At 42.0% G+C, this 27,158-nt stretch overlaps 1 protein-coding gene and 1 pseudogene across 1 annotated transcript in view; one reads left to right on the top strand and one right to left on the bottom strand.

The window, feature by feature from the left end:
- Positions 1 to 27,158, top strand: part of LOC118561913 — a 716,353-nt gene that overhangs the window by 195,774 nt on the left and 493,421 nt on the right. The gene's annotated exons all lie outside the window — the stretch shown is intronic.
- Positions 1 to 27,158, bottom strand: part of LOC118561874 — a 951,216-nt pseudogene that overhangs the window by 468,308 nt on the left and 455,750 nt on the right.

Here is a 27,158-nt window from a genome sequence, read left to right as displayed (position 1 = left end):
TTTAAAATCAAGTTTGACTCAAAATAATTTCTTGTTTAAAGGAAGCGGTCCGATAAAAGTCCGTCTCTAGTTCCTAGGCTGGGCTTTTCCTGCTGGACCCGATGGGTGGAAAGAGATTTTGGACCTGACCTTGAACCTTGACCTTTGGCCTCAGACTTCCCTGACCTGATGAGACCGTCAGAGAGCAGTTCTGATTGGCTGTCAGTGAAGCTCTGTAAACATATTGACTTGATCTACTTTAGTCCTCTTTCTATTAAATACTGACGTAAATCTATCTGCAGCCAGTTGAGTTTCATCTTTTTCTGCCGGATTTGATCCACCAGACAAACTGTTTCTGTCTCCTGATTTATGGACTGATAGAAAGAAGCTATTTAGTGCCTGACATCACAGCATTGTGAAATGACACAATGTGTTTCTTAGGTATTACTTTTGCTTACTAACCAGAAGCTTCTAGTGACTCTGGTTGACATTGACAAATGTCACAATGCTCCTGTATTTGTCAAAATTCACCTGTAAAAATACCAGTTAGAATGCAACAATTGTCATTTCTGACTTAAAAGGACAAAAATACCCATGAACAACATCTACTAAATTACATAAATAATTACACTTGTATAATAAATGTTCACATATATATATTGAAACTAAACATATTTGAAATAATGACATCAACAGATATTGAAAAAAATCAAATCCATACTTGAGTCTTTCTCTAATGTCTTGCTAATAGATGCATATTTCTTTCAATGTCGACCATGCAGACGAATCACCATGGAATAGTTTCAACAGTGAACTTTACCCATCATCACCTGTGGGTGGAGCTAATGAGGTTCTTAAATTTATCTTTAGAACGCTGTCCACACCTAGTTTCTTTCACCAACCAGTACCTCAATAACTTCTTTGGATCAATGGTCAGTGAATTACAGAGCCGGTCCAGCTTTGTCCACCGGTCCAGAAAACCACCTTCAGAGTCCCTCAGCAGCTTTTCTCCCACAGTCTGACCTGATGGGTCCCAAACGGTCCTCCAGATCCAGAACCATGTTAGCGATCCTGATGACTAACAGGACGAGGCGCTGCTGGACGTCCACCTGCTGGAGGATCTCTGCAGCAGAGCGCAGGCCGTCGTCCTGAGGCGTCGTGATCAGGAACAGAGGATGAATGCAGGAGAGACGAGCGGAACCACAGGATGAGGAAGATGAGGGAGAGGAAGGGTGGCGGTGAAAGTGGGCCTCATCCATGTGGAGCTCAGGAAGTCTTTGAGAACGGCGGTGAAGCAGGAAGTGCTGATGTGTGGTGTGAATGATGGAGAGGCGGCCATGATGCAGTTTTAGCATCACTTCCCTCACATCTGGGCCCTTTGTGCCGTCTGAGCTGCTCTGCCTTCCTCTTCATCATCTACATCCATTACTAACCTCCTCCAGACTAAACGCTGAGGTCCATGAACCACCCAGACGGGTCAGCAGGGTCTCACTCGTCCAGCCGGGTCCGCTTTCAGCCGTTTAAAGGTTTTAGTTCAGGTTTCATGTCGTCTCTCTGGGTTTTAAAGTCCGTTACAGGATGCTGAGTTACAGAAGCGCCTAATTCCCACAAATGGAATAAACTAATTGATCTTAACCCCAGTTTAACTTTGCTGCAGCAACACGGTTCACAGATTGTCTGAAATCGTCAGTAAAGAGAAGATGAAGCTCAGCTTTGGTTCCTAAATCTGCGTCTGAAGGAAGAGTTGGGGACCAAAGTGCTTTGGACCGTTTACAGCACCGAGACGGTAGAAACCTAAAAACAGAGCCGGTGTCAGCTGCTGAGCACGGTGGAGGACGGGTCATGGTTGGGCCTGTTTAGCTGCCTCAGGACCCGGGTCACTGAGCAGAACCAGATCTGAGTCCGTCTGTCTGAAGCTCGGTCCAGAATCACGTTGGTGGAGCCAGACGTTTATTTCAGGGGTGGGTCGGTTTTATTAGAAGGTCCGTTTAGTAATGAAGGAAAATATTCTGTTCCTGTAACCTGGTACCTAAACACTGCAAAAAGGAACAAAAAGTAAAATGAGTTTATTCCTCCTTGATCTGAGCAGCTAAATAATCTGATCTGCAGATGGAATCAGAATTTTAACCCTAAACTAAGTTATTCAGATTTACTGCAGTAGAAATAAGACGATGGAGATGAGTTAGATTCTAAGTTCTGCTGAACTTGGACGGGACCAGTGGTTGTCTGGGCTTCTGTTGCCTTTCTGGTACCAGTCTGCCGGTTCTCCTCTGATATCGAGACAGTTTCATTCACAAACTCTCCTCAGAGGTATGTCTCTCAGTGCCTGAATATTCTGGGTCGGTGCTGTTCTGTTGGTTCTACTGCGGCGCTGACCCGCTGTTCCTGTTACAGCTTTGTTGTTCTGGCTAAAAGCAGGATTAGAGAAACTCCCTGCTTTTCCAGATTTGAACCTGCTGCTGTTTAAGTTGGTTCTGATGGTTCACCTGGACCCAAACCTGGAACCCTGCAGCTTTAGGGACCAGTTCTGGGTCCATTAGGTCCAGCCACACCAGAAAACAGGAAACGGGTCACACACAAACACCAGCATAGATGGTAAAGCTCCATCTCCACATCTGGACCGACCTGTGTCCCGTGAACCCGTTCATCTGGAGCGACCCTGAGATGGAAGTGGGTCTCGCCTTTATCTGGGCCGGCAGTCAGAACCCATCTGTTCCTCAGAACCTCTGGTTCTGAAGTCCATTCTCACTGTTATGGTTTAATTTCCTTCCAGACCGTCAGGGTCAGGCCGGGTTTATCTGGACCTCTGGGTGTGTTTGGAGCGGCTCTGGTACCAGGACGGCCTCGGTGGCCTCTCAGCCTGAGGAGGAAACAAACAGTTCTGGTTCTGGTCGGAGAAAAACATGCAGCCGGTGCTGAGAGGTGCTCCACGGTGGCATTATGATCCAGTTATTCCTGACATGTTTCAACAAGCCGGGTCAGACGGGCCTGCAGAACATCAGCAACATGTCAGAGTTCCTGCCTCTCCACCGGGTCCCTGCATGAAACAGAGACTCCTCCATCCATCCAGACTGCTCAGCTCTGCAGGGAACCGGACCCAGAGGGTGCGATCTGGACCGGGTCAGACCGGGTCAGAACACGGTGTGTTTGTCTGATGGAGCCATCACAGCTAAATGCTTTATTGATCAAACACCAGCGAGGCTCCTAATGAGGCCCGGCTTCAGGAGACGATGTGTGATTGGGTTATTGATGCCGTGTCAGCTGGTACCAAATGTTCTGATCCGCTGGTACCAAATGTTCTGATCCGCTCCAACAGGCCCGTAGGAGCTGCTTTAATTCATCAGAGGGTTGAGAATCCGCTGCTGGCAGCTCGCTGCTACAGGAAACGCTGAGATGCATAAAAAGGGTCTGAATGCAGCGTTTAGCAGCGAGCAGGACCGGCCCGGTTCGGTCCAGATACACACCGGGGATGGAGGCCCAGACGATAACGTATAACAAGATCATTTTAAGAGTAAGTTGATGGTTGATGGTATCAGATTGCCAGATCCACACAGCAAAAGCCTGAAGGGACGGAGCGAGTCTGTGAAATGCTGGCCAAGGGTTCCGTACCGCGACATACAGCTGCTTTATAAACACGCAGGCCAGTACTGACGAAAGAGCATGAAAGCCATGAAACCACTGGACGGCTACAATTATTTTATATCGGGAAAAAGGCTCCAGCAACCCCCGCGACCCCATTAGGGATTAAGCGGGTCAGAAAATGGATGGATGGATGGATGTTCCGACATGTTTGTGTAACATACGAACGCGGATGTTACACAAACATGCGGGGCGTAATGGAGCCGCTGTCTGGAACAGCAGACCGGGCTTCTCCGGCCCGTGTAGCGATCGCCACCTCCCCTCCGCCGCAATTTAAGTAGAACAATGACTAGAGCAGAATTAAGTTGTATTTACCGGAGATGAAGTGTAGACTGCAAATTCTGTCGTAGTATGATCGCTCCCCCAGTCCATTGGGAGTGTCTGCCTGAGCTCTTTTCATTGAAAATATCAATTTCTTTCTTCGTCCTTCCTCCTTCGGTAAACGACAGAAACGTACATCCAACGATTTGGAATGTCTCTCTGTGCAACCGGGAGCACAACAAGTCGTAGGCATTGCTTAGATTCCAAAAATAAACTAACTAAAAGTACGCTCTAAATCACCCGTTTTGTCATGTAGTAGACGAAAACAGTACTGTGTTTTTTGCCTACCCGCGGGACCCGGATGTAGCGCTGACGTCACGCGTGAACTACCCTATTAAATTTAAACATTGTTGAAGGTAATCTTGGCTGCTGTACATTTCTGTCTGGCAGATGTTTTTGGGTTGAAGTAAAACGAGTCCATAGATCCACAGGAGGCTTTTTAACATGTTTCTACTACGACTTGCTTCTATAATGTTGCTTCACATCGCGCTCCACTCCATGTAAAAATAAAAAATAACTTTATAAAGCTCTCTGAGAATCGTCTTTCTCTGGCCTCACCCAATTAGATCCTGTTCTCCAGTCCATGTTTTAGTTGCAGTTTATTTTTTACATTTTATTGACGCAGTTTCCTTAATCTGTTTGCATCTTCTTATGATTCTGGGTCTGTTTCCTGTGGTTTCACCATGGCCCGTCTCCCCGGTCCAGGAATTTGGTCACAATGGAAGAAACAATTATCAGAGACCAAACACTTCTACATTTATTTCATTTTGGAATTCAAAAAAGGGAGACAACACTTACAAACTTTTACCATCACCTTCATGTAGCCTATTACCCCCGAAGCGTCTTCTGCACGGTCCTAAGCTGTTGTCTCATCGTCCAACCCCAAACACCTCAAAGACTCCCAAAGGGGTTGGATTAACAAGCCTGCAGACATTCAATCTCCAGCAGACATATGCTTTCTGACACTTCAGCCATTAGTTGTAAGTAATTGACCTGGCCAGTTTCTAGGAGTTAACTAAGATAACATTGAGAATCATAAGATAGTTCTGAAAACCGTATAGTATTCTGCAAACCCCCCATAAATAACTCCTGTACTGGTCTGCACCTGGAGTCTTAGTGGAGCTATTAACATAAAAATTATTATATATTTTCCTTTACAATCAAATCCTTGTGATTTTATCTAACAAGCCTGGTGGGCAGCGGCTCATTAGATGGACGCTGCTGCAGGTTGACTGACAGCCGCTCTGATTGCAGCTCTGCCTTCTTTGCTTCAGAAAAGAGCAGCTGGAATTATTAGTTGTTTTAGGGTTTGAGAACATTGTTTCACATTCTGAAAGGGTTAGATAAAGAAAAAAAGGGCAGAGATCCATCGCAGCGACGGAGAACTTTAACCCTGCTCTAAATGCACCTTTTTTTAGAGACATGAATTACCTGACACAGCCGACCAATAGGAGACAAAGACACTTCACCTGAATTGCTGCTGGCGGTGGTCAGAGGGCCCGGTGGCGCCGATGTGTGGCAGCCTGGCCTCTGTCAGTCTGGCCCAGGGCTAACAGGTACCTGAAGCTGAAAATGTGGGACTGTCCCTTTAAGAGGAACAGCAGGACGCCGTGCACGCTGCGGCTCTGTGTGCGCGTTCACACGTTTCCTGTGTAAAACTAAAAGTCCAGAATAGGAAGAAGTTGTGATGTGGAAATGTTCCATGTGGTTCTGTTGTTGGTGTTTGTTCAGCTTCTGGTTTGGTGCCGCAGGAGTTTAGCTAGAAAAGTAAAAACTGATCTTCAGTCTGTCCAAGTCAGCAGTTTGGAAGTAAAGAAGCTGATTTTAGTCCCAGACTGTCAGCGTCGGCTCTTCTTTCATTCTCAACGTGTTTTCAAGGTTTGGAAAGATGGAACAGAAATATCATTTCATCATTGATTTGAGTTTCTGCTGCTGATTTATTCAACTAAACAACAAAATCTGTCATTTAAAAACATGTCAGAAAGAAGATGGAAATGTTTTACTGTAAATTAGGACTTTTTGAAAGTCAGTGTTGATAGAAAAAAATCTGTTTTATCGAAACAAGCGTCAGACTTTTATTGAAATATTGAAAATTTATCAGAGGAACAGAAGAGAATGAGCAGCAAATCAATCAAACACAGAAGAAGAAAATCTGTTTATTGTTCATTAAACACATGAAGTTGAACTTTAGCAAATATACAAAAGGAAGATTTAACACGTGAATGTAAAAAGTTTTTAGAAAAATAGGAGCCGACAGAAACAGATAATGTCCAGAGATTGAGAAAAACTGGCCAACATTTCAATGAAATCTGACTGATGAATGAAAGTAAAAAACCAAGAGAGAAAGTCAACATGCTGATATTCAGAGTGAAGCTTTGACTGGAAACAGGCAGAAAAACAACATGTGGATCCTGGAATAATCCCAGCTTCCATCTTTAAAGCACTGGAAGAGGAAGAAGTTTCCAAGGAATCATTTAGAAGAGTTTCACAAAGAAACAGATTGAATCCATGAATGTGAAAACGTGTTTCTGAGTGAAAGAGACAGACATGAACAGACTGAACTATCTGTTCAACAGGGAGAGGCTTTCTCTGACAGGAGGAGACTCTTTAGACTCAATCAGCACAAAAACACTGAGGAACCAGAACTGAACCAGACCCCAAAGCCAGGAAGCAGAGGTTCAGTGAATGTGGTGTTGAAGGTGTGGAGGTGGATCAGTGAGTCAGAGGAGACTCTGTAGAAGGACAGAATACCAGCAGGACAGTCCACATACACTGCTACTCTGTTGGAGACGGAGGAGGAGGAGATAGATGTTTGTCTGTCATTGTGACAGACAGAGTAACCATCATGACCAGAGCAGCTCAGACTCCAGGACTGATCATTATATCCAAACCAACAGTCTAAACTGTCTCCTTTCCTCCTGATTCTTCTGTAACTCACTGATATCTCAACATATCCACTCCACTCGACCTCCCAGTAACAGCGACCAGTCAGACCAGTTCTACACAGCAGCTGATAAACATCAAATCTGTCTGGATGATTAGGATATGACTGAAGCTTCTCCACATGTGTCACCTTCCTGTTGTCTTCAGACAGTTTGAGTTTTCTGCTCACTGTGTTTGTGTCTATTGTGAGTTGACAGGAATCTGATGGAGAGAACAAAGACAATCCAGCTGCAGTTATTGATCATTTATTGACACTTTGATGATGACTCCTGAATGAGTGATGGACAGTTTGAAGATGGTTGAATGTGAGCTGCTTTGTTGTCATGAATCAAATGAAAAACACACTTACACTTCCTCAGACCTGGTGTCAACCATCGGACTCCAGCAGGCTCCACCCTGAAAGGAGGAGGGGGGTCAGACCATCAGTCTCTTTCAGCAGCAAACATGGACATTACATGTCTCTCAGACACACATTGTCCTCCACTGAGAAAGGACCAGTCCAACATTTGGACACGTCCACTTGTTGTAAAAATCCAGAGAAAGAAAGAAGAGCTGAGAGCAGACAGACACCTGGGCTCTGATGATGATGATGATGATGATGATGATGATGATGATGATGAAACATTACAACCTGCAGTGGATTTAGTGTCGATGTGGGAAATTCACGTGCTCTGTGCTGCAGCGCTCTGATTGGCTGAGATCAGAAATGGAGCAGGTTTTAAAAGAGAAGGGCCGACCTCTAAATGAACTAAGTGACCCTCTGTGGCTGGCAGACCTGGCATCTTTAGTTGATCTTACGCATCGTCTGAATACACTGAACAAGAAGCTACAAGGCAAAGAACAGCTGCTGCCACACCTGTATGCACACCTGAAAGCCTTCTGGGTAAAGCTCCGCCTCTTTGAGACACAACTACGAGGCTTTAATGCTGCACACTTCCCTGCTCTGTCTGAAATCACGTCTGCTTTTCCAAAGGCCGACCTTTCTGCTAAAAAGGAGAAATATGTGTCTGTGATTGCATCTCTGCTGACAGAATTCAACCAGCGTCTCCAAGACTTTTCTGTCATTGAAAAACAAATCCAGCTGTTCTCCACCTCCTTCCTGGTGGATGCAGAAGAAGTGGAAGAGAGTCTGCAGTTAGAACTGATTGAAATGCAATGTGATGATTCTCTGCAGAGTCAACATCAGCTTCTCTCCCTCCCTGAATTCTTTCAGAGTTTGGATAATGCCAAGTTTCCTCTGATGAGACGCCACGCAGAAACAATGATGAGCCTGTTGGGCTCAACATCCAGATGTGAACAAAGATTTTCTCTGTTAAATCAGAACAAAAGCAGACTGAGAAGCAGAATGACTGACAGCATCTCTGTGAAGTCCTTCGTGTCTCAACCACCAAACTTTCTGCTGACATGTCAGCCATCCTTCAATCAAAGGACAGCATCACTGCTCCCACTGACTGCAATGTTCTTCACATTATAGCTGACTAAGAAACACACACAGTATTCATGTGGCAATATGGCACCTCTAGTGTGACTCTTTGTTTAGTTTTCTGGATTTGGCCCTCACTAAAAAAGTTTGGACACCCCTGGTATAAAGTGTTAATGTTCCCCCTTTTATTTAGGAAGATAAAAAAGGTGAATAAAATAAATCTATTTTAGGACCTTTAACTGAAATAAAGACAAGTAACAAGTGCTTCTCTCCATAAAACACCAAAATAAAAACACTCAGGGTGTCAATCTAAAATCACAGTTCAATAATATTTGCTTAAATGCTTATTAATTAAAGCTAAAGCCAGCAAACACCAAGCTAACCCTACGTTGCAGGCCTGTTTCCATGCTTGTGAATATGGAGACCAAACTCAGTGGTCGCTTCACTCAAACAGCAAATAATAAACTAAAAAGGTCCCTTGTGCCAGATGAATAATAATCCTAACAGAAACGCTCTGCTCCGTTTAGTCCACCTCTCCTGTGGAAAAAACTCAGCTCCCACAGTCATGGCTCTGACTCCAATACTAGGCCGCCTGCTTTATAAGTTTGGTTTTTATTAATTCTGCATTATTTTAACTACATGCGCTGTGTTTCTGTGCCTCAAAGCTCTTACTGCTCCTCTCTCCTTCCTTCCCTCAGACCCAGGTGCTTTTATCAGCGGCCAGCCTTCAAACCCTGAATCACTGCGTTTAATGTCCTTCCACTCGTACCAAAATGTCCCAATTAAAGTCAATAGGAGAGTCAGTAGCTGTGTTTCATGCTATTTTGTTTTTAACGACACAGAACCAGCGGTGCTTCAATGGAATGCTGCCTTGCTCTTTAATTCAGGTGAGCATAATTATGTTAAATGTAATTTAGGTGTGGACTTTTAAGGGTCATTTAAAGGAACTTGTAACATCAGGGGCTTCAGCTCAGACCCATTATTCCTCCTCTTCCCTCTAAAGGAGCCGTTACACTATTTATTTATGCATTTTTCCCACTGTTTATTCCTCGCGTGCAGAGCACCAATGGGGGTAAAATCTGCCCACCTCACCGCCTCAAACTGATATCATTAGTATAAATTATGCTGATACCAGACGTTACCACAAAAGTGTTTTTTTCTACAGTCACTTAGGAACCAGAGAGACGCAGAGCTTGAAAAGCTGCACCTTTACTCATCAGTACTGGGGTTGCAATGCATAAAAAGTGCTGTATTTCCTGTAGGATTCCCCAATAAAGACTATAAGTGGGCTAAAAGCGAAGCAGAAAGTCATTATTCCGTCCGCTCTGACCACAAACAAAACGCTCAGAGAACAACTTCAAACTGAGCCTTCAGCTTGGTAATTACGCACCAGAGCGCCCTGAGGAGAGCAATAGAGGAGATTTGTCTGGTCAGAGCAGAGACTCAGATGAGAAACCTGTGGCTGTGAAAGGTGATGATGGTTATAAACTGTAACAGGCTAGAAGTTCATGAAGCTGAAAAGAGGGAAACATCAGCAGCTGGATCAGCATAAAGACGCAGCGTGAACCCCTGAGTGCTTTAAGTGTTGCTGCTGAGGGGAAAATGTCAGACCATACAGGCTTGATGAAACTCAGCCTGATTCACCAATGAGGTTATAGATCTACACTGATAAACAAACCCATAGATTAATGTGTAACAGTGTAATAATACAGTCAATAAAATAAAACTACTTCATTTTATTCAGTATTATTTAAACAGTTGTGGGTACTTTCTGTTTTAACCCGCCCCCAGACCCCCAAAAATTAACATATTCTCTCTTAACTTTTGGTCCTTGTCTCCAACGTTTCCAGAGGTCCTCTAAATGCTTCCGAGTGGCTCAGATTTCTAGCTGGGTCCAATCTCTCGTTGTCTGGTTGGGTAACGATCCTCTACAAGCTCCTAGGTCCAGCTGAGTTAGCCTAGAGTCCATTAGCTAGCTTGTTAGCACCGGCTACTTGCTATGCTAAGCTAGCGGCTAAACACAGTCTAAAAAACTTCATGTAGAAACTTCAGTGACTTCTACCTCGGACTAAAGCTCACTGACTCACTGTGGATCATCGTGGGGACAAACCACGGCACAAATTACTGTTTATAGTCCAAAGACAAGCCAGTTTAACATGGAGATGTTGACTTATGGCCGCAAAACCGGATCTCTCGGCTTCTCTGCTGCGCTCTCTCAACCAAACTCATGATGCATTCAATGACTGCCTCTGCGTAGGAAAATACACTTCTCACATGTACAGTTATTATAATGAACTACAACTATGCAAATAGATGTTTGAACATGTTGTAAACACATTTTAGAGATGAACACTTTTAATAAAGCAAGAATAAATAAATTAACCTTGTTTAAACTATTTCTTGTTTATTAGTGTTTACTTCATAGACATTTTACTACATCTCTTATTTAACTTGGCCAGTGGTTTTCTAATTCATTGAATATGAGCCTCCCCTCGGAATAGTTAAAGATAACAATAGCAAATTCATAAACAATTGTTTTCAACAGCAGACAAACTGAACTAAACAGACGCCAACGTCAAACTGAACTCACGTCAACAGGAGACGTCAACTGAAATAATAATAATAATTAAAAAAATAAGCGGAATTTAACAGACGTCAACATATTCCATATTGTGATTTACTTTTTAGGCCAATTATACACAATTTAAACCTGTTGCTATTTTAACAATCATGTTCTCAAGCATTCTCAATGCAAACAATGAGGACGAGCCTTTGATGTGCAAAGCTGTTCTATGTTGGGTTGTAGAGAAGAAAGAAACAGCAGCAAGTCATCCTGCACTTGTAGCCTTGACCTGTATTAGTTTTTGATCAGGGTGAGAGTGGAAAACCCACATTCACACAGGTAAGTGAAGGTGAAGGGCATCAGGACTCATGGCTTTGGTGGACACATGGGGAAACTCGCTCTGACACTCAACCAGAATCGCGTAATCGTAATTTCCACCAGTCTCTGTTTTAAGTCCACATTTGAGCTGAGCTCAACAAGAGCCTCCTCCTCTTGGATGTTCAGTTCATCACGGACTGTGGGTGGGAAAGAGAAGGGGTTTCTGACCCACTGGTTTCCCAGTGGCTCCTCTCCAAAATACTCTCAGAACTGATCACACAGCCCGTTCAGATGCTGATGACCGGTTTCACAGAGTTGAGCAGCAGCGCTGTCTTATATTTCTTCGTGCCTCTCCTGTGACTCTTTGGCGCCCCCCAGGGGAGACACGCCTCACCTATTGAAAACCACTGATCTAGGCTACATGGTCCTGATCCAAGCTGGATGAGTTCTGAATGGATGGATCTGAGGCTTCAAAGCAGCTTTTAAAGCCAACATATCACCAGAACCCAGTTCTGCATTGTTGGGTCTCACCTCAGACGGTCAGAGGGACCGACAAAGTTCTACCTCTTCAATCTGCTGCTCACTGCAGCCTTGAAATGCAGAACAACTGATTGGTTGAAGGCAGAACCTCCATCCTACAACTGGTGGTGCTGAAAGTTTGGGCAAGGTACCAAATGGAGAGAAGAACCAACCTGACCAGACTTTAAATGAATGTGTTCGATAGGCGTTGGGAACCTGCAGTAATGTTACTGATGCAATAAAACTAAAGGTAGTAATTAGTAATTGGATCATTGTTAGATGGATGATCTGAGACTTTGTGACAACACAGCTCTGACCAAAGACTGTTTGATGATCTGGTTGTTGTTCTTTTTCTCTTTTTGTTGTTTAGAAAATGAAACTCAATAAAATTTATTTTAAAATGTTTCATCATGTGAATCTATCTGGTGAACTTCTCTTTCACAAATATATTCAGTTCCTATTCAGCACCATTAAAGACCCTCGGCCCTTTAATTTTCCCTGTGAGCCGTTCTTAGTGAGGAGAATATTACATAAAACTGGGTAATGATCTCTGCCTGCAGACGAGTCGTCTAATAAATCCCATTTCACAACCAGCTGAAATATTCCTGGACACTAGTGTTAAAACAAGGACTGATCCAATTCCTGGATGAACATCTGGTCTGGTCCATCTTCCATCATTCAACAGAATAAATTATTACCCTCTAAATGTTCTTCTACTATTTCTCCATTTCCATCTGTTCTGTTTCCTCCCCATAATATTCCATAATGAATGTTAAACGTTTTACTGAATTTAAAGCACTGGAACCCATTTAATTAGTGCTGAGCAGCTTTTTACGTCTTTTAAAAGTTATTCTGACATTTGTCAAAAATTATTCTGCAAATAAAAAACGTAAAATAGATCGTTTACAGTTCACAGTGAATTCAAGGCAGACCAAAGCATTTCTGTACGAAACTCTGAATCAGTTATTCTGCATTAACTGATTCAGATCTTTTACAAGTATTATAATAGTAAACTATAATTAATTAACCTCATCTATTATTCTCTCTATTACTACATATTCTAGATCAGTTCCTCTACTTATTTCTCTGCATGTTAGATGATCTTTTCTAAATGTTGAACATCCTCCTCATGTTTCTTCCTTCCTGTCACTGAAACATCTCCACTTATTCAGAAAACTAGTTACAGTTTTATTTTGTCTTTTACACATTTTATCCATCTGTGCTTGTTTAAACACATTTACCACGTTTTTACCTCTCATCACAACAACCTCCTGCCATCTTGGAGGAAAAGTCACCATGAATGATGTGACATTTTCTCCATAATCACACATGAACTCTGAGCTGCTGCTTTCAGCTCCGTACCTGGATCATCTAGTCTGGAGTCAAAGGGAAAGAAGGGAACCAAATCTCAGCAGCTCCAGATTTAGCTCCACAAATGTGATAAAATAAAAACTGAATAAAGTTACGACCAAAATGATTCTTAACTCTGGCTGATCTAGATTTAAAGATATTTTCATTCAACTAAGAAGTAGGAAGGAAATGAGGCAGTTAGGTTTCAAGATATAACGATGTATAAGGAGTTAAGGATATATTTTATTTACATTTTATTAGAATGGCATGTTGAAAATTATTTGTGGACATTTTAATAATAAATGTTAAAAGTTTTACTGAATTTAAAGCACTGGAACACATTTAATTAGTGCTGAGCAGCTTTTTACGTCTTTTAAAAGTTATTCTGACATTTTTCTTTGGAGCTCAGAGTCCTGCAGGCTGGAAGTCCTCTTACCATCTCCATCATTTCCACCTCAGTGTCTGTTCTAACATCAGGTTTCTTAGTTCATTTTTACACTGCCACAATATGGATCCTCTACTCCACTTGTAATGATGATTTCTAAAATTAATGTCCAGCTCACTATGGTGGTGATCTCAGGGTGGCTCTGGTTAAATGTCTGGATGACCCCAGATCCAATGACCAGGCCAAGTGATGTTTTCTGCTTTCTGTAATAAGCAGATTTATGTCTCTCAATGTGTGTGGTCCTACAAACTATAATAAACTAATGAAAACACAAATTATAATCTGATGTTATCACTAGTGTTATACCGATACCAGTGTCGGACGGGGCCCCGATCCAGCACTAAAATGGTGGTATCGGCATCGGCAAGTACCAACAAACAGGGCACAGAGAACCATTTTAATGTTTGTATGTCACTTGAACGCAACCTTCTCTCTCCCGATACTTACTACTATTAACTATCGCTATTGGCCTGCTCCAGACCGATAAGAGCGGGGCAATAGCCGCTCTTAACCAATGCCGGGGCAGCTTTTTCATGCGGTGGGAAAACAAACCAGAAGAAGAAAGAAAGAAGAAAATGTCTGCGGTCTGGAAGTACTTTGTGATAGAAATGCCGTCGAGTACATTGGCGAAATGCAAGATCTGCGACCTGAACGTTTCGAGAGGTGGAGTTAAACAGGGCAGTTTCAATACATTGAACCTGATCAAACATTTGAAGTCGAAACATGTGAACGAACACAAAGAGTTCGGGACGGCCAAGAGAACCCGGGAAGGACCGCAGCAACAAACCCTGGTCAGTTCACTTCGCGGGAAAGAGCAGTGGGACGAGAAGAGTGAAGCAGCAAGACAGATGTCCGAGAAAATAACCCAGATGACTGTTCTCTGTAACCTGCCCCTCTCCTTCGTTGAAAGCGTGGGCTTCCGGCTTTTTATGGCTCACGTAGTACCTAAGTTTAAAGTCCCAAGTCGCAAATACATCACAGGGACGACTATCCCTGCACTAAAAAAATAAAGTGACGGAGTATTTTTTAGGAAAGCTAGCGGAGGCAGGGGCCATAAGCTTTTCAACCGACCTCTGGACCAGCCAAGTCTCCCCACTTTCCCTGCTTAGCTTGACAGCCCACTGGGTAGACGTGGAAACATTCACACCGGAAAGCGTCATTCTTCATGCCAATGAATTCAAGGGATCACACACGGGCGAAGCAATTGCAGGAGCAATAGAGAGCATGCTGCTCAACTGGAGCATCCCGAAGTCAAAGGTAACGTATATTTTCTAGTCTAGACTTTGAAAGAAATGCTGCAGTAATTTGCGGCAATAATTTGAGCTGTAGAAGTAAAGGTGTGTGTGTGTGTGTGTGTGTGTGTGTATGTGTGTGTGTGTTAGGGTTGCCTCCTTTCAGAAACGAAAATAAGGGATGCCACCACCCTGTGTTTTGTTAGAGGGAGGGAGAAAAGCTGGACACTCAACTGCGTCGCGCCCACAACATTTAAAGTTGATATCCGAGCGACTTGTCTATTCATGAAAATACGGAATAAATTGCGTCCCTTACCCGTTAAATACGGGACGCATGATATAACTGCCAAATACGGGACGATTCCATATTTCAAGGGATGGGTGGCTTATTTGTGTGTTGCTATGACGATGGAGTTGAGTGATGTTGCTGCTGGTGCACAGAGATAGGAAGGCTGATACAAAGACAGGATGTTGTGGTTAATTTTTACTATAATTACATTATTATTATTATTATTATTATTATTATTATTATTAAAGGTCCATGCCGTGCTTTGGGACAATGCAAGCAATATGAAGAAGGCAATGAGGGACCTGGGAGTCTCCAGCCTGGGATGTTTCTCGCACATGATTCAACTCGTGGTGCACGATGGACTGCTGTCCCAGAAAAATGTGAGCGATGCGCTGGCCAGTGGGAGAAAAATAATCGGGCACTTCAAACATTCCCCATTGGCCACATCAAGACTTGAAACTGTCCCATAGCTTGAATCTTGTGCCCATAGCTGCTAGAAGGCGACACTTCTAGCAGCTATGGGCACAAGATTCCAGACCGTTGAGGCGGAGCCCTTGTACTCTGTTGCAACCATATTAGACCCACGTTACAAAGACAGGTATGTTAGTTTAAACATCTAGTGTTAGTGTGTAATTAAATGCAGTGCTAAATAACAGCATATATGAGCTAACAGCTATAATATACCATTCTGTTTACTTTGTTACTGCAGATACTTCACAAGTGCAGAGAGTAGTAAGCTTGCAAGAAGTGCACTGACCCAAGAGGTGGAGAAAAATGAGGAGTCATCACTGCAGACAACCACCACTGAGGCAGCAGACCCAGCCAGTAAGACCCCACGGATGACAGCAGAGCCCAAAGCAAGCAGCTGCTTTAAGGGGCTGTATGAGGAATTCCTGCAAGAGCATGCTGCTGAACAAGGTGGGGCCAGCACACTGCAAAAAGGGAACTAAAATTAAGTAAAAAATTTCTTGAAATTAGTGTATTTTTCCTTGATTTGAGCAGATAGATAAGACTATTTGCCAATAGAATGAGATTTTTGCACTTAAAACAGGAACAATTCATCTCTAAAATAACATAATTAGACATCCTGCACTTGAAATAAGATGATGAAGATGAATTGTTCCTATTTTAAGTGCTAAAATATTTAAATGCAATTTAAATGCAGGAAATTTAAAGTCATCCAGCTTTTGATGTCATCAAGACATAACTGCAGTTGAAGTAATTGATTGGATTCATCCAGATTTATGGATAAATATAGCTGAGTGTCATCAGCATAACAGTGGAAATTAATCCCATGCTGTCTGATAATTTTGCCAATCGGAAGCATATATATAGTAAAGAGAATTGGTCCAAGGACTGAACCCTGTGGTACTCCACAGGTAACTCTAGAGTTTGAGGAAGATTTATTATTAACATGAACAAACTGGAATCTGTCCGATAGATAAGATTTAAACCAGCCTAATGCTTTCCCCTTAATCCCTACAGTATGCTCAAGTCTTTGTAGGAGAATATTGTGATCAACTGTATCAAATGCAGCACTGAGATCTAACAGGACAAGTATAGACACAAGTCCATTATCTGAGGCCATGAGAATATCAATAGTGACCTTCACCAGAGCTGCTTCAGTGCTATGATGAGCTCTGAAGCCTGACTGAAACTCCTCAAGTAGGTCATTACTTTGTAAATGTTCACAAAGTTGATTAGCATCTACTTTCTCAAGAATTTTAGATAAGAAAAGAAGATTAAATATAGGTCTGTAATTTACTAACTCATCTTCATCAAGAGATGATTTCTTAAGTAAAGGTTTAATAACAGCTACTTTAAAAGCCTGTGGTACATATCCATTTACCAAGGATAGATTAATCATGTCTGAAATAGGACCACTGATCAAAGGGAATATCTCTTTAAACAACTTGGTTGGGATTGGGTCTAACATACAGGTAGAAGGTTTAGATGAAGCTAAAATTTTAGACCTTATATTCAATAGACCACATTTAATTGTTTTATTTTTTGGTTCAAGTTGAGTCATATTGATGTTTATTAGATTTTTACGATTTGTTCCTTTTAGGTCAGTTTTTGATCTGTTCAGTTTTGGCCGTGGGAAAGACTCTTTCTCAATGGGGTAATGGGTGGGTAACAGTACAGAAGCTGCAGAGAGGAGTGTTAAACTACGGCTCTGCTTCCTGGTCTGGACCCTGGGTTATCAGCATTTTGGAGACATTAGGGGACAGAAACATTCAGACGTTTCTCGTCTTTGAATTAAATAACATACAAAGACAAAGATGCATCTTTTCTCTTGATTAAAAATTAGTGGTGTGCTTACTTAATTGATAATTATTAATATCCACTACGAGAGCATCATGCTGAGCCTGCCAGGATTTGCATTATCATCTTGAATCTTCCCACTGTGGGACCCTGCATTAAACTATTCCTAATTAACCTTTAGACTTATTTAAATAAACTGCAATTATTCTAACTGCAATTGATAAGAGGAGTAGGAGAGGGATGGGTGGGATTTAATTGAAGAGGTTTGATTTATGATCTGTAAAATCAGTTCAAACTTTGCCAAAAAGTTCCTCTATACCGTTATTCCTCCATACCTGAGAGCTTCCAGTCTCCAGTGTTGATCCTTCAGTCCAGCCGACAGCAGCTTCACTCCTGAGTCTCCTGGATGATTGTAGCTCAGGTCCAACTCTTTCAGGTGGGAGGGGTTGGAGCTCAGAGCTGCTTTCAGAGAAGCACAGCCTTCCTCTGAGACCAGACAGCCTGACAAGCTGCAGACACACGATTCAACACAAAATGTTGTTTTAATAAGCAAAAAATAGAAATCAAACTGCATTTTGTTCTGTAGGTAATAAAAAGTAACATCTGACACATTTAAACGGATGAATCCTGACTAGAGCTTTACTGGGTTGGAAACTCTGCAAACTGACACAAACTCTGCAGAAGGTTCTGGCTTTAAGGGAAATTCAAACTGGACCTAAAATACCAAATATAAACTGGTTGTCCCAGTAGAACCATTGTTCTGGTGTCTAGATCGCTTTATTTTTATTTTTTTATCTAATTGGAGTCAAGAATTGAAGCTGAGATAAAGAATAAAGCAGTGGTTTGGATCAGTGGCATTAGCAGCGTATGGTGAACACATATTTCACACTTGCAGAATCAGCAGAATGTCTTTGAGAAATCTCCCATCTGAGGTCAGATCCAGTCTTTCAGTGCGTTCTCTTCCTTCTACTCTTTGATAAACTTTTTCCCATATTTTTCCCACTTACTGCCTCTCATTCTCTTGCTGTCTCATCACTAGTTTCCCTGTCACTCTGGGCTCTGGCCTGTGTGTGTTTGGGATGTGCTGAATCAACTCTGGTGGGCGTGATGACCAGGAAACTGGGACATGGAAAGGAAAAACTATCTACCACTAATATCCCGCTTTATTGTGGGAAACAGAGAGATAATTAAATTATTTCTCTCAGAAATAAAGTCAAGCCCAAATAAACAACTTCACCTTCAAAAGCACTGGGTCCTGGTTGTGGGAGTAGTTGAGCAGTCGTGGTGTTGCCTGTGCACAAATAATCTTTTCTGTCTTCTTTTTCTTTTGACTCATTGCCAGGTTATGGTGGAGCAGGTAGTGACTATATGGAATACAATAAAAACTAATGTGATTGTTTTAATAAACATTTAATCCAGATGTCTGTTGTGGCTTAATCCATCTTTTTAACAAACATCTAAATGTCTAATTTCATGAGATCTGGGGCTGTTTAGAAAACATCCAGGGCTTCAGACCATTTTGGTAGAACAACACCTTTTTCTTTTCTCTCACATTTTCTGCTTCCAGCTCTGCTTTGATAGCTCTGCTTCATCTTTCTCTGTTCTCATCTCTCCTGCTGCTCAATCAGCGCACTGCATTCTGGGATCTTTATGTGCTCAGACAGAATAGTCCATTTTAGTAAATGGAAAGGGGAGCAGAAGCTGATGATGTATTATGTTACATTTTTCTGTTACCTTTGTGATTGTAAATCTTAATAATTTTATTTAAACACACATAAATAATTGATGGGTAGTGTTAAATGGCTGGGTAACCAGTGGGTCCCATTACTGGTGGGGGCCCAGGTGGTTGCCTTCAGCTTCTCTGCATTGAGGTAACGTATAGTTGTCTGTAGATGAATATATATCAGAATCAGAATGTTTATTATTGTCATTGTACATCATGTTCCACATATGTACAACGAGATTAAAGCCAGGTCCAACCAGTGCACTCATATCAAAATGTCAGATAATCAAAAATATATACAGTACAATATACATTAGTGTTATGTACATTGCAGATATAATATATGTTTCTGTATAGATTGTTAAATATGTGCGTAAATATTTCAGGACAGAAACTGTAAATATTGTACAGTGTCAAAATTGGAGTTTTTTTAAATTGATGAATAATGTTAATAAACTTATATTTACATAAACTTTTTAGCGGACAAAAGTTAACAAATCTATCAGTGAACTAACATTTCCATCATGTTTTAAGATAAGATAAGATAAGATAGTCTTTATTGATCTCACAATGGAGAAATTCACTCGTCACATCGGCTCATACAAGAAGGTGCAGAGTAGGGAAGGTGCATTCAATTATATACAGTGAATCTTCATATATACAATGGATCAGAAAGAATACCAAAAAAATACAAAAAAGGAAATAGGAAAAAATAGGAATGGGCATATGATGTCTCATTTACATTGTTAGTGGTCTATATATATATATATATATATATATATATATATATATATATATATATATATATATATATATATATATATATATACTTAAATATATACATATATCTATGCGCCTACTTACATACGCACCTACGCGTATGTATGTGCATATACATTGTATACATTTGTACATACATACATACATACATACATACATACATACATACATACATACATACATACATGTGGGCTGACTTATGTTCAGGTGGTGATAGCAGCAGAAGTCACTACATCAGGATTATTGCACTGGTTGTAGGACAGTGTATTAAATAGATTATTGCACCTTGGTTATTGCACATTAATTGTTACAGTTATGGTCACAGTTGCAGTTACAGTGCAGCATTGTAAAATCTTATAGCAGCAGGAATAACTGTCCATTACCGGTAATGGACAGAAATCTGGTTTCTACAGGATTGAGAACTTTGTACCTGAGAGTTTCCAGTCTGCAGTTTGGACTCTCCAGTCCAGCAGAGAGAAGCTTCACTCCTGAATCCTGCAGGTTGTTGTTACTCAGGTCCAGTTCTCTGAGACTGGAGGACTGGGAGCTGAGAACTGAGGACAGAGCTTCACAGCTTCTCTCTGAGAGGTTACAGTCACTCAGACTGAGGAGACAGGGAGAAAAATCTGCTATTAAACAATTCATCAGAAATATTGTTTATTTAATATAATATATTTCAATTTAAAATGGATTCTGAGTAATCATCAGATCAACAGCTTTTGGGGACCAGAATTTTGCTGCTGCCACCCCAAACCATCAAGAACTCAGACTCATTACAGAACTACAAATACCACATATTTAAACATGCTTTTCTGTAGTATAATTTTTGTATATTTCTGTGTTTTTAAAAATTGTTTTGTAAAGCGACTTTGTGTGTCCAAAAAGAACGATATAAGTTTGATGCATTATTATTTTTATTATTATTATTATTATTATTATTATTATTAATGTTGCGCCGACGCCATTTTTTTGCCCCGATACCTGGCCACTTTTCAGTATTGGAATGAAAACATCCTAGTGCCATAAACCCCATTTCCACTACCCTTGTTAAACCGATCCATGCTGAGCTCAGTCCGAGCTTGGATCAGTTAACCAAGTCAAGCTTGGTTTTTGACGACCGTTTACACATCACGCTATCTCGGTTCCTTGGTTTCCTCACCTCCTAGTGGCGATCTGTGGTACTACTGCTCTCTCGGTTTGAAGGAGGGAATCAAGCAAATGTTAGCGGAGAGTCAGGCGAAGACGGCAACTTTTGGTGAATTTACTTGACAGAGTCGGCTTTTGGGAAGTGGATAAGATAAACAAACGTCTAATAAGGATTTACAGACGCAGGAAACAACGACAGACGCTGAGGTTCATCACGCTGCTAAGCAGAATCATCACTGGAAACCGTGTCACAGTAGGGAAGCTAGTATTTTTATCAATGTTTGAAATGTCAGCTGATCGCACAGAGATGACGTGGTCTGCTCATGCGCTCTTTGTTACTAGAGAACCGGGCCAGAGAAAAACCGGGCCGAGCCCACACATGGAACCGGTCTGCATTTAGCGCGGTCCGGTTGTGTCTAGCTCAGTTCAGTTCAGTTTGTGTTCCATTTACACTCGATAGTTATCTCGGTAACTGAGCTCTGACTAGTCTCGGCTGTTAAAAAGGGGTAGTGTAAACGGGGTAAATGACTCGATGCCATCTTCTGGGGTATATAATATGTTAAACTCTGGCCTATAATGGCTAAATCACTTGTCATGACGCTCTGATTTTTACACAATGTATAAACTAATGTGTAAATAAATACCTGTTTTCATGCCGATATATTTTTTCGCCTTTTCAACAATGATAGACATGGTATTATGCATATACAAAAAATTTTTTATAAAATTTACATTTCAATAAAGTCATAAGTTTTGTTTTTTGTTAAATTTTTTTTCACTCTCTCACACGCATCTAATTCTGAGCTTTCACACCAACAACAATAACTTCTTTGAATATTTTTGCTCGCTGTTTATATCCATATTTATACAGTTTAAGCCTGGAAAAAGGTTTTAAATTTCCAGGTCATTCCAGTCTTACACTTTGCTTGTAACTGTGCAGGAGCTTAATACCTTTGAAAGAGACTGTTTAGCAACTGTTTATTAACTCCAGGTACTTCGTTTGGCACCGTGATTCAGCCTTAGTTTGTCAAATACAGACACAACAAATTAATAAGCATTAAAGTATGGTTTATGGGTTGGGTTTCTGCAATGTTACCTTCAGAACCAATCTCTGCACCGCCTAATCTACTTTCAGCAGTTATCACACGTTATTGCAACAGTAAACTGCAGAAAATACGGGCAGAGTTGCTCTCTCTGCGTTTACTCCCTCAGCTCCTATGGCGGAGAGATATTTCGTGCAAGCAGGTCTCTTAATAACCAATGTTTCGTCACTTATTTTAGAGCCCGAATAAGCGATTTCACTTTCAGAAACATGCCCAAAAAACGCACAACCCCCGACTTATTAAATTTACAAGTGACTTTAGAAAAAAGAAGCCCAAAGTATCATGAAATAAGCAGTCTTGGCAACAGTGAGTGGGTCTGTTTTGCTACAGTTTCTAGCAACTTTGAAACTACGGAAAGCGCTGAGGGTAAAACAAACACAGTCCGGAGAACGCGGCGGGTAATTACATAATTACAAAACATTAGGGAACGGTGTACGTGTTTTGACACGAGATTAACGGCGACAAAAGAAAATTTGTCGGCGTTATGGTCTAACAAAGTCAACGTGTTAATAACGTGCTAAAACTGACAGCCTTAATTCTAACACACTCTGATGGGATGGCCGTCCTGAATATATTTCATTCTCAAAACCTTTGAGAATCACTCCTATACCGTGTGTCCTATACTGTGTCTGGTTTGTATTCATAGGGAATAAAGGTCAGACAAAAGTTAATAAATCTATCACTGAACTAACATTTCCATCATGTTTTAGCAGGTAATGGACAGAAATCTGGTTTCAACAGGATGGAGAACTTTGTACCTGAGAGTTTCCAGTCTGCAGTTTGGACTCTCCAGTCCAGCAGAGAGAAGCTTCACTCCTGAATCCTGCAGGTTGTTGTTACTCAGGTCCAGTTCCCTGAGACTGGAGGACTGGGAGCTGAGAACTGAGGACAGAGCTTCACAGCTTCTCTCTGAGAGGTTACAGCCACTCAGTCTGAGGAGACAGGGAGAAAAATCTGCTATTAAACAATTCATCAGAAATATTGTTGATTTCTTTACAGTCACCAATGTTCTCCTTGGAAAGATTGATGAATCTCTCTGATTTAACACGTCTTTATGTTGCCTTTTGTTGTGAACTGGTTCATCATAAATAAACTCCCTTTAGGTATAATTTATGATGCTGAGATGGAGAAAAAGTGAGGAGGATCAGAGAAACCATGTGAATAAAAACAACAACTTGCTTTTCAAGCACTTGCTGCCAAATGTTAAAAAATAACAGAAATGTTTGTGGCAGGGCCGTCAACAGCTGCCATGGCTGATGATGACGTGGCGGAGACATCAGGTCTCTCAGTGGCAGCAACATGTAGCAGAACCTGCGCTAAGCTGGGCTGCTTTCAGAAAACATCATAATGTTAATAAACTCCTAAAAAAGTATAAAACCTAATGTAACTGAAGTTTGTCTTTAATATTGATGGCTTGATATTATTTTTGCCTTATTTTCAGCTCGTCTATTCTGGGTCTCTGAATTTTATTGATGATGAGGTTCATGAAGTTAAAACTAACGTGCCATCTTTCTAGAGAGAGAAGGAGCTGTGTCTGCAGGCAGTGAACATTTTAGTTTCTACAAATCCCACTTATTTAAACTTGATTTGCTGCAGAATGATTTTTGTATATTTTTGTGTCTTTAAAAATTGTTTTGTAAAGCGTCTTTGATTGTCCAAAAAGCACTGTATAAGTTTGATGTATTATTATTATTATTATTCTCATCATCATCATCATCATCATCATCATTATTATGATTATCATTATTATTATCATTATTATTATTATTAGTAGTAGTATTCTGCTGTCCTCACAACAGGTGACTATGTAAGCCGGTTGTGCCCTTTCCTCCGACAAAATGCTTGCTACATATGTAGGCCGACCGCACCGGTGTACCCAGCACACACATTTCTCCTTGGCACTCTTGAATTTCGGGAAAGTAATGAAGAAAACATCCTTCATATGCGCCCGATCAGCGTACCTCGAGTCGCTGTTGCACGTTCCATAGCAACAATGTTTAAAAACCATGGTCTTAGATTTGGAAAAAGCAGTCGCTTTAACGAGTAAAACCTAGGCTAACGCACGTCTCTTTTACAGCGAAACAGCGGCGGATTGGGAAGGCAAGCCGTTAAAGGCAGTCTTTTTCCAGGCGTTAGATGATAATTTAAAAGACGAACTAGCCCGACTCGAGGAACCTAGTTCTTTTGAGGACATGGTCACTTTAGCCATCAGACTGGATACCCGACTATGTAGCCGGAAGCAAGGACGAACAGAGAGACCCCTATGGTCGGTGGGTCCACCGGTACAGGGATCCACTGCTCAGCGGCGTTTAGTTTCACCGCCTTCACCTCCTGAACCTATGCAGATTGGTCGTGTTCATTTAACTAATGAAGAGCGGCAACAACGGTATTCTGAAGATCAGTGCCTTTACTGTGGTGGGGAGGGTCATTTCATTAAAGATTGTCCGGTGCGGCCAAAAGATCGGGTCGCATGTAGCGGGGAAGGCGGCGGACCGGAGCAATTTTTTGTCCCCCAAGCTAGTTCCGAACTCCTCTCCGTCCCGTCTTTGTTTGCCCGTTACTTTGGTTTTCGGTCAGGATAGTTTTGATGTCTCAGCCCTCATCAACTCAGGTTCTGATTTTAACCTGATCGACTCAGATTTAGTTAATCACCTCTGCATCTGGAGGGTGCCGCTCTCCACACCACTCCAGGTGTCCGCTCTAGATGGGGGAAAAATTAACCCTCATCACCCACCAAACTGAACCTCTGGAGACAATAGTATCCGGTAACCACCGAGAACAGCTATCGTTTTTTATTTTTCCGGTAAAACGCTCTATCGTAGTCTTAGGTTTGGCATGGTTATCCGCTCATAACCCACATCTAAATTGGGCCGAATCTCGGCTGGAGTCTTGGTCTCTCGCTTGTCACTCTCGGTGTTTGCTCTCAGCGCGGCCAGTCTCTCATCCGCCTGCTTCTTCCCCCGAACTGGGGGATGAGATTGATTTATCCTGCGTGCCTAAACAGTATCATGATCTCCGCCTGGTCTTTAGCAAGACTCAGGCGTGCTCTCTCCCTCCACATCACCCATATGACTGCGCTATTGACCTGCTACCTGGTGCTCCTCTACCTTCCAGCCACCTGTACAACATCTCGAGGTCTGAACGTCAGGCGCTCGAGAAATATATTGGTGAGTCTCTTGCGGCTGGTTTAATTCGGCCTTCCTCTTCCCCTCTAGGTGCGGGTTTTTTCTTTGTGGGGAAGAAAGATGGATCCCTGCGGGCATGTATCGATTACCGGGGGTTAAATCAGATCACAGTTAAGAATAAATACCCGCTTCCTCTTTTGTCATCTCTTTTGGTCAATTAGACCCTGATGTCAAATTAGACATCAGGGTCTAATTTTCTGACTCTACTGATTTCTACTGTTCTTCAGTCTACTGTTCTCTAGTTTTGCATTGTATTACATTGAAATGACTGTCGTCATTTCAGCTTTTAACTTTTTGCTCTCTCTCTTTTTCTTCATAGTAGGTACACCTGGTCTGGCGTTCTGTTAACTGTGACATCATCCAGAGAAGACGGCTCACCCGCTACTACCATCTAATGTAGAACAGATTACTAGATCAATGTGTGCTTCTGTGCTTTTTTTGTCTCTCTTGTTGTGTCTCTGCTCTGTCTTCTGTAACCCCAATCGGTCGAGGCAGATGACCGTTCATACTGAGCCCGGTTCTGCCGGAGGTTTTCCTTCCCGCTAATGGGGAGTTTTTCTTCCCACTGTCGCTTCATGCTTGCTCAGTATGAGGGATTGCAGCAAAGCCATGTACAATGCAGATGACTCTTCCTGTGGCTCTACGGTTCCCCAGGAGTGAATGCTGCTTGTCGGGACTTTGATGCAATAAACTGGTTTCCTTATATAGGACATTTTTGACCAATCTGTATAATCTGACCCAATCTGTATAATATGATTGAACTTGATTTTGTAAAGTGCCTTGAGATGACATGTTTCATGATTTGGCGCTATATAAATAAAATTGAATTGAAAATTGAAACGAAGTCTTCTGCATTAGAACCACTCCAGAACGCCGTAATTTTTTCTAAGCTTGACTTACGCAATGCTTACCATTTAGTCCGGGTCAGACAGGGGGATGAGTGGAAGACCATTTTTAAGACCCCACTGGGCCATTTTGAGTATCTTGTGATGCCTTTCGGCTTATGTAACGCTCCGTCAGTATTTCAAGCTCCAGTAAACGACGTCCTACGGGATTTCTTAAATGACTTTGTATTCGTCTACTTAGATGATATCCTGATTTATTCTAGTAACCCCGATCAGCATCGGCATCATGTCCGTCTCGCTCTCCTGCGCCTCTTAGAGAACCGCCTATTGGTTAAGGCCGAGAAGTGCAAGTTCCACCTTAGCACAGTTTCATTCCTTGGCCTGATTCTAGAAGGCAGCCGTGTGAGATCGGATCCCGAGAAGATTAAGGCAGTGGTTGAATGGCCTACCCCTGATTCCCGTAAGCAGCTCCAGAGATTTTTGGGATTTGCCAATTTTTACAGGCGATTCATCAAAAACTACAGTCAGATAGCTTCCTCTCTGCACGCCCTTACTTCCACCGAGGTCCCGTTTATCTGGAGTCCTGAGGCTGAAGCTCCATTTCAGAACCTTAAGACTAAGTGTTCTCAGGCTCCCATACTGGTTCACCCCGATCCCACTAAACAATTCACCCTTGAAATAGACGCGTCAGACACTGGCATTGGTGCAGTTCTTTCACAACACTCAGACTCAGACAATAAACTTCACCCGTGTGCCTTTTTTTCACCCGTGTGCCTTCTTTTCTCGCCGGTTGTCCCCAGCCGAGCGTAATTATGACGTAAGATATAGGGAACTGCTCGCCATCAAGTTGGCATTAGAGGAGTGGCGGCACTGGTTAGAGGGATCCGAGCAGCTCATAATCATTTGGACCGACCATAAAACCTTGCTTATCTGCAGTCAGCCCGACGTCTGAATCCCCGTCAAGTCCGTTGGTCCCTGTTCTTCTCCAGGTTTAATTCAATCATAACCTACCGTCCTGGCTCCAGAAACATCAAGCCCGATGCATTTTCTCGACAGTTTGGTCTTATTTATGTCCCCAGATCTCTTCGAC

This window comes from Fundulus heteroclitus, unplaced genomic scaffold (assembly GCF_011125445.2).
Source record: "Fundulus heteroclitus isolate FHET01 unplaced genomic scaffold, MU-UCD_Fhet_4.1 scaffold_75, whole genome shotgun sequence".
Taxonomy (NCBI): Eukaryota; Metazoa; Chordata; class Actinopteri; order Cyprinodontiformes; family Fundulidae; genus Fundulus; species Fundulus heteroclitus.
The sequence above is the reverse complement of the archived record's forward strand: the minus strand, read 5'-3'. Positions and strand labels throughout refer to the sequence as shown.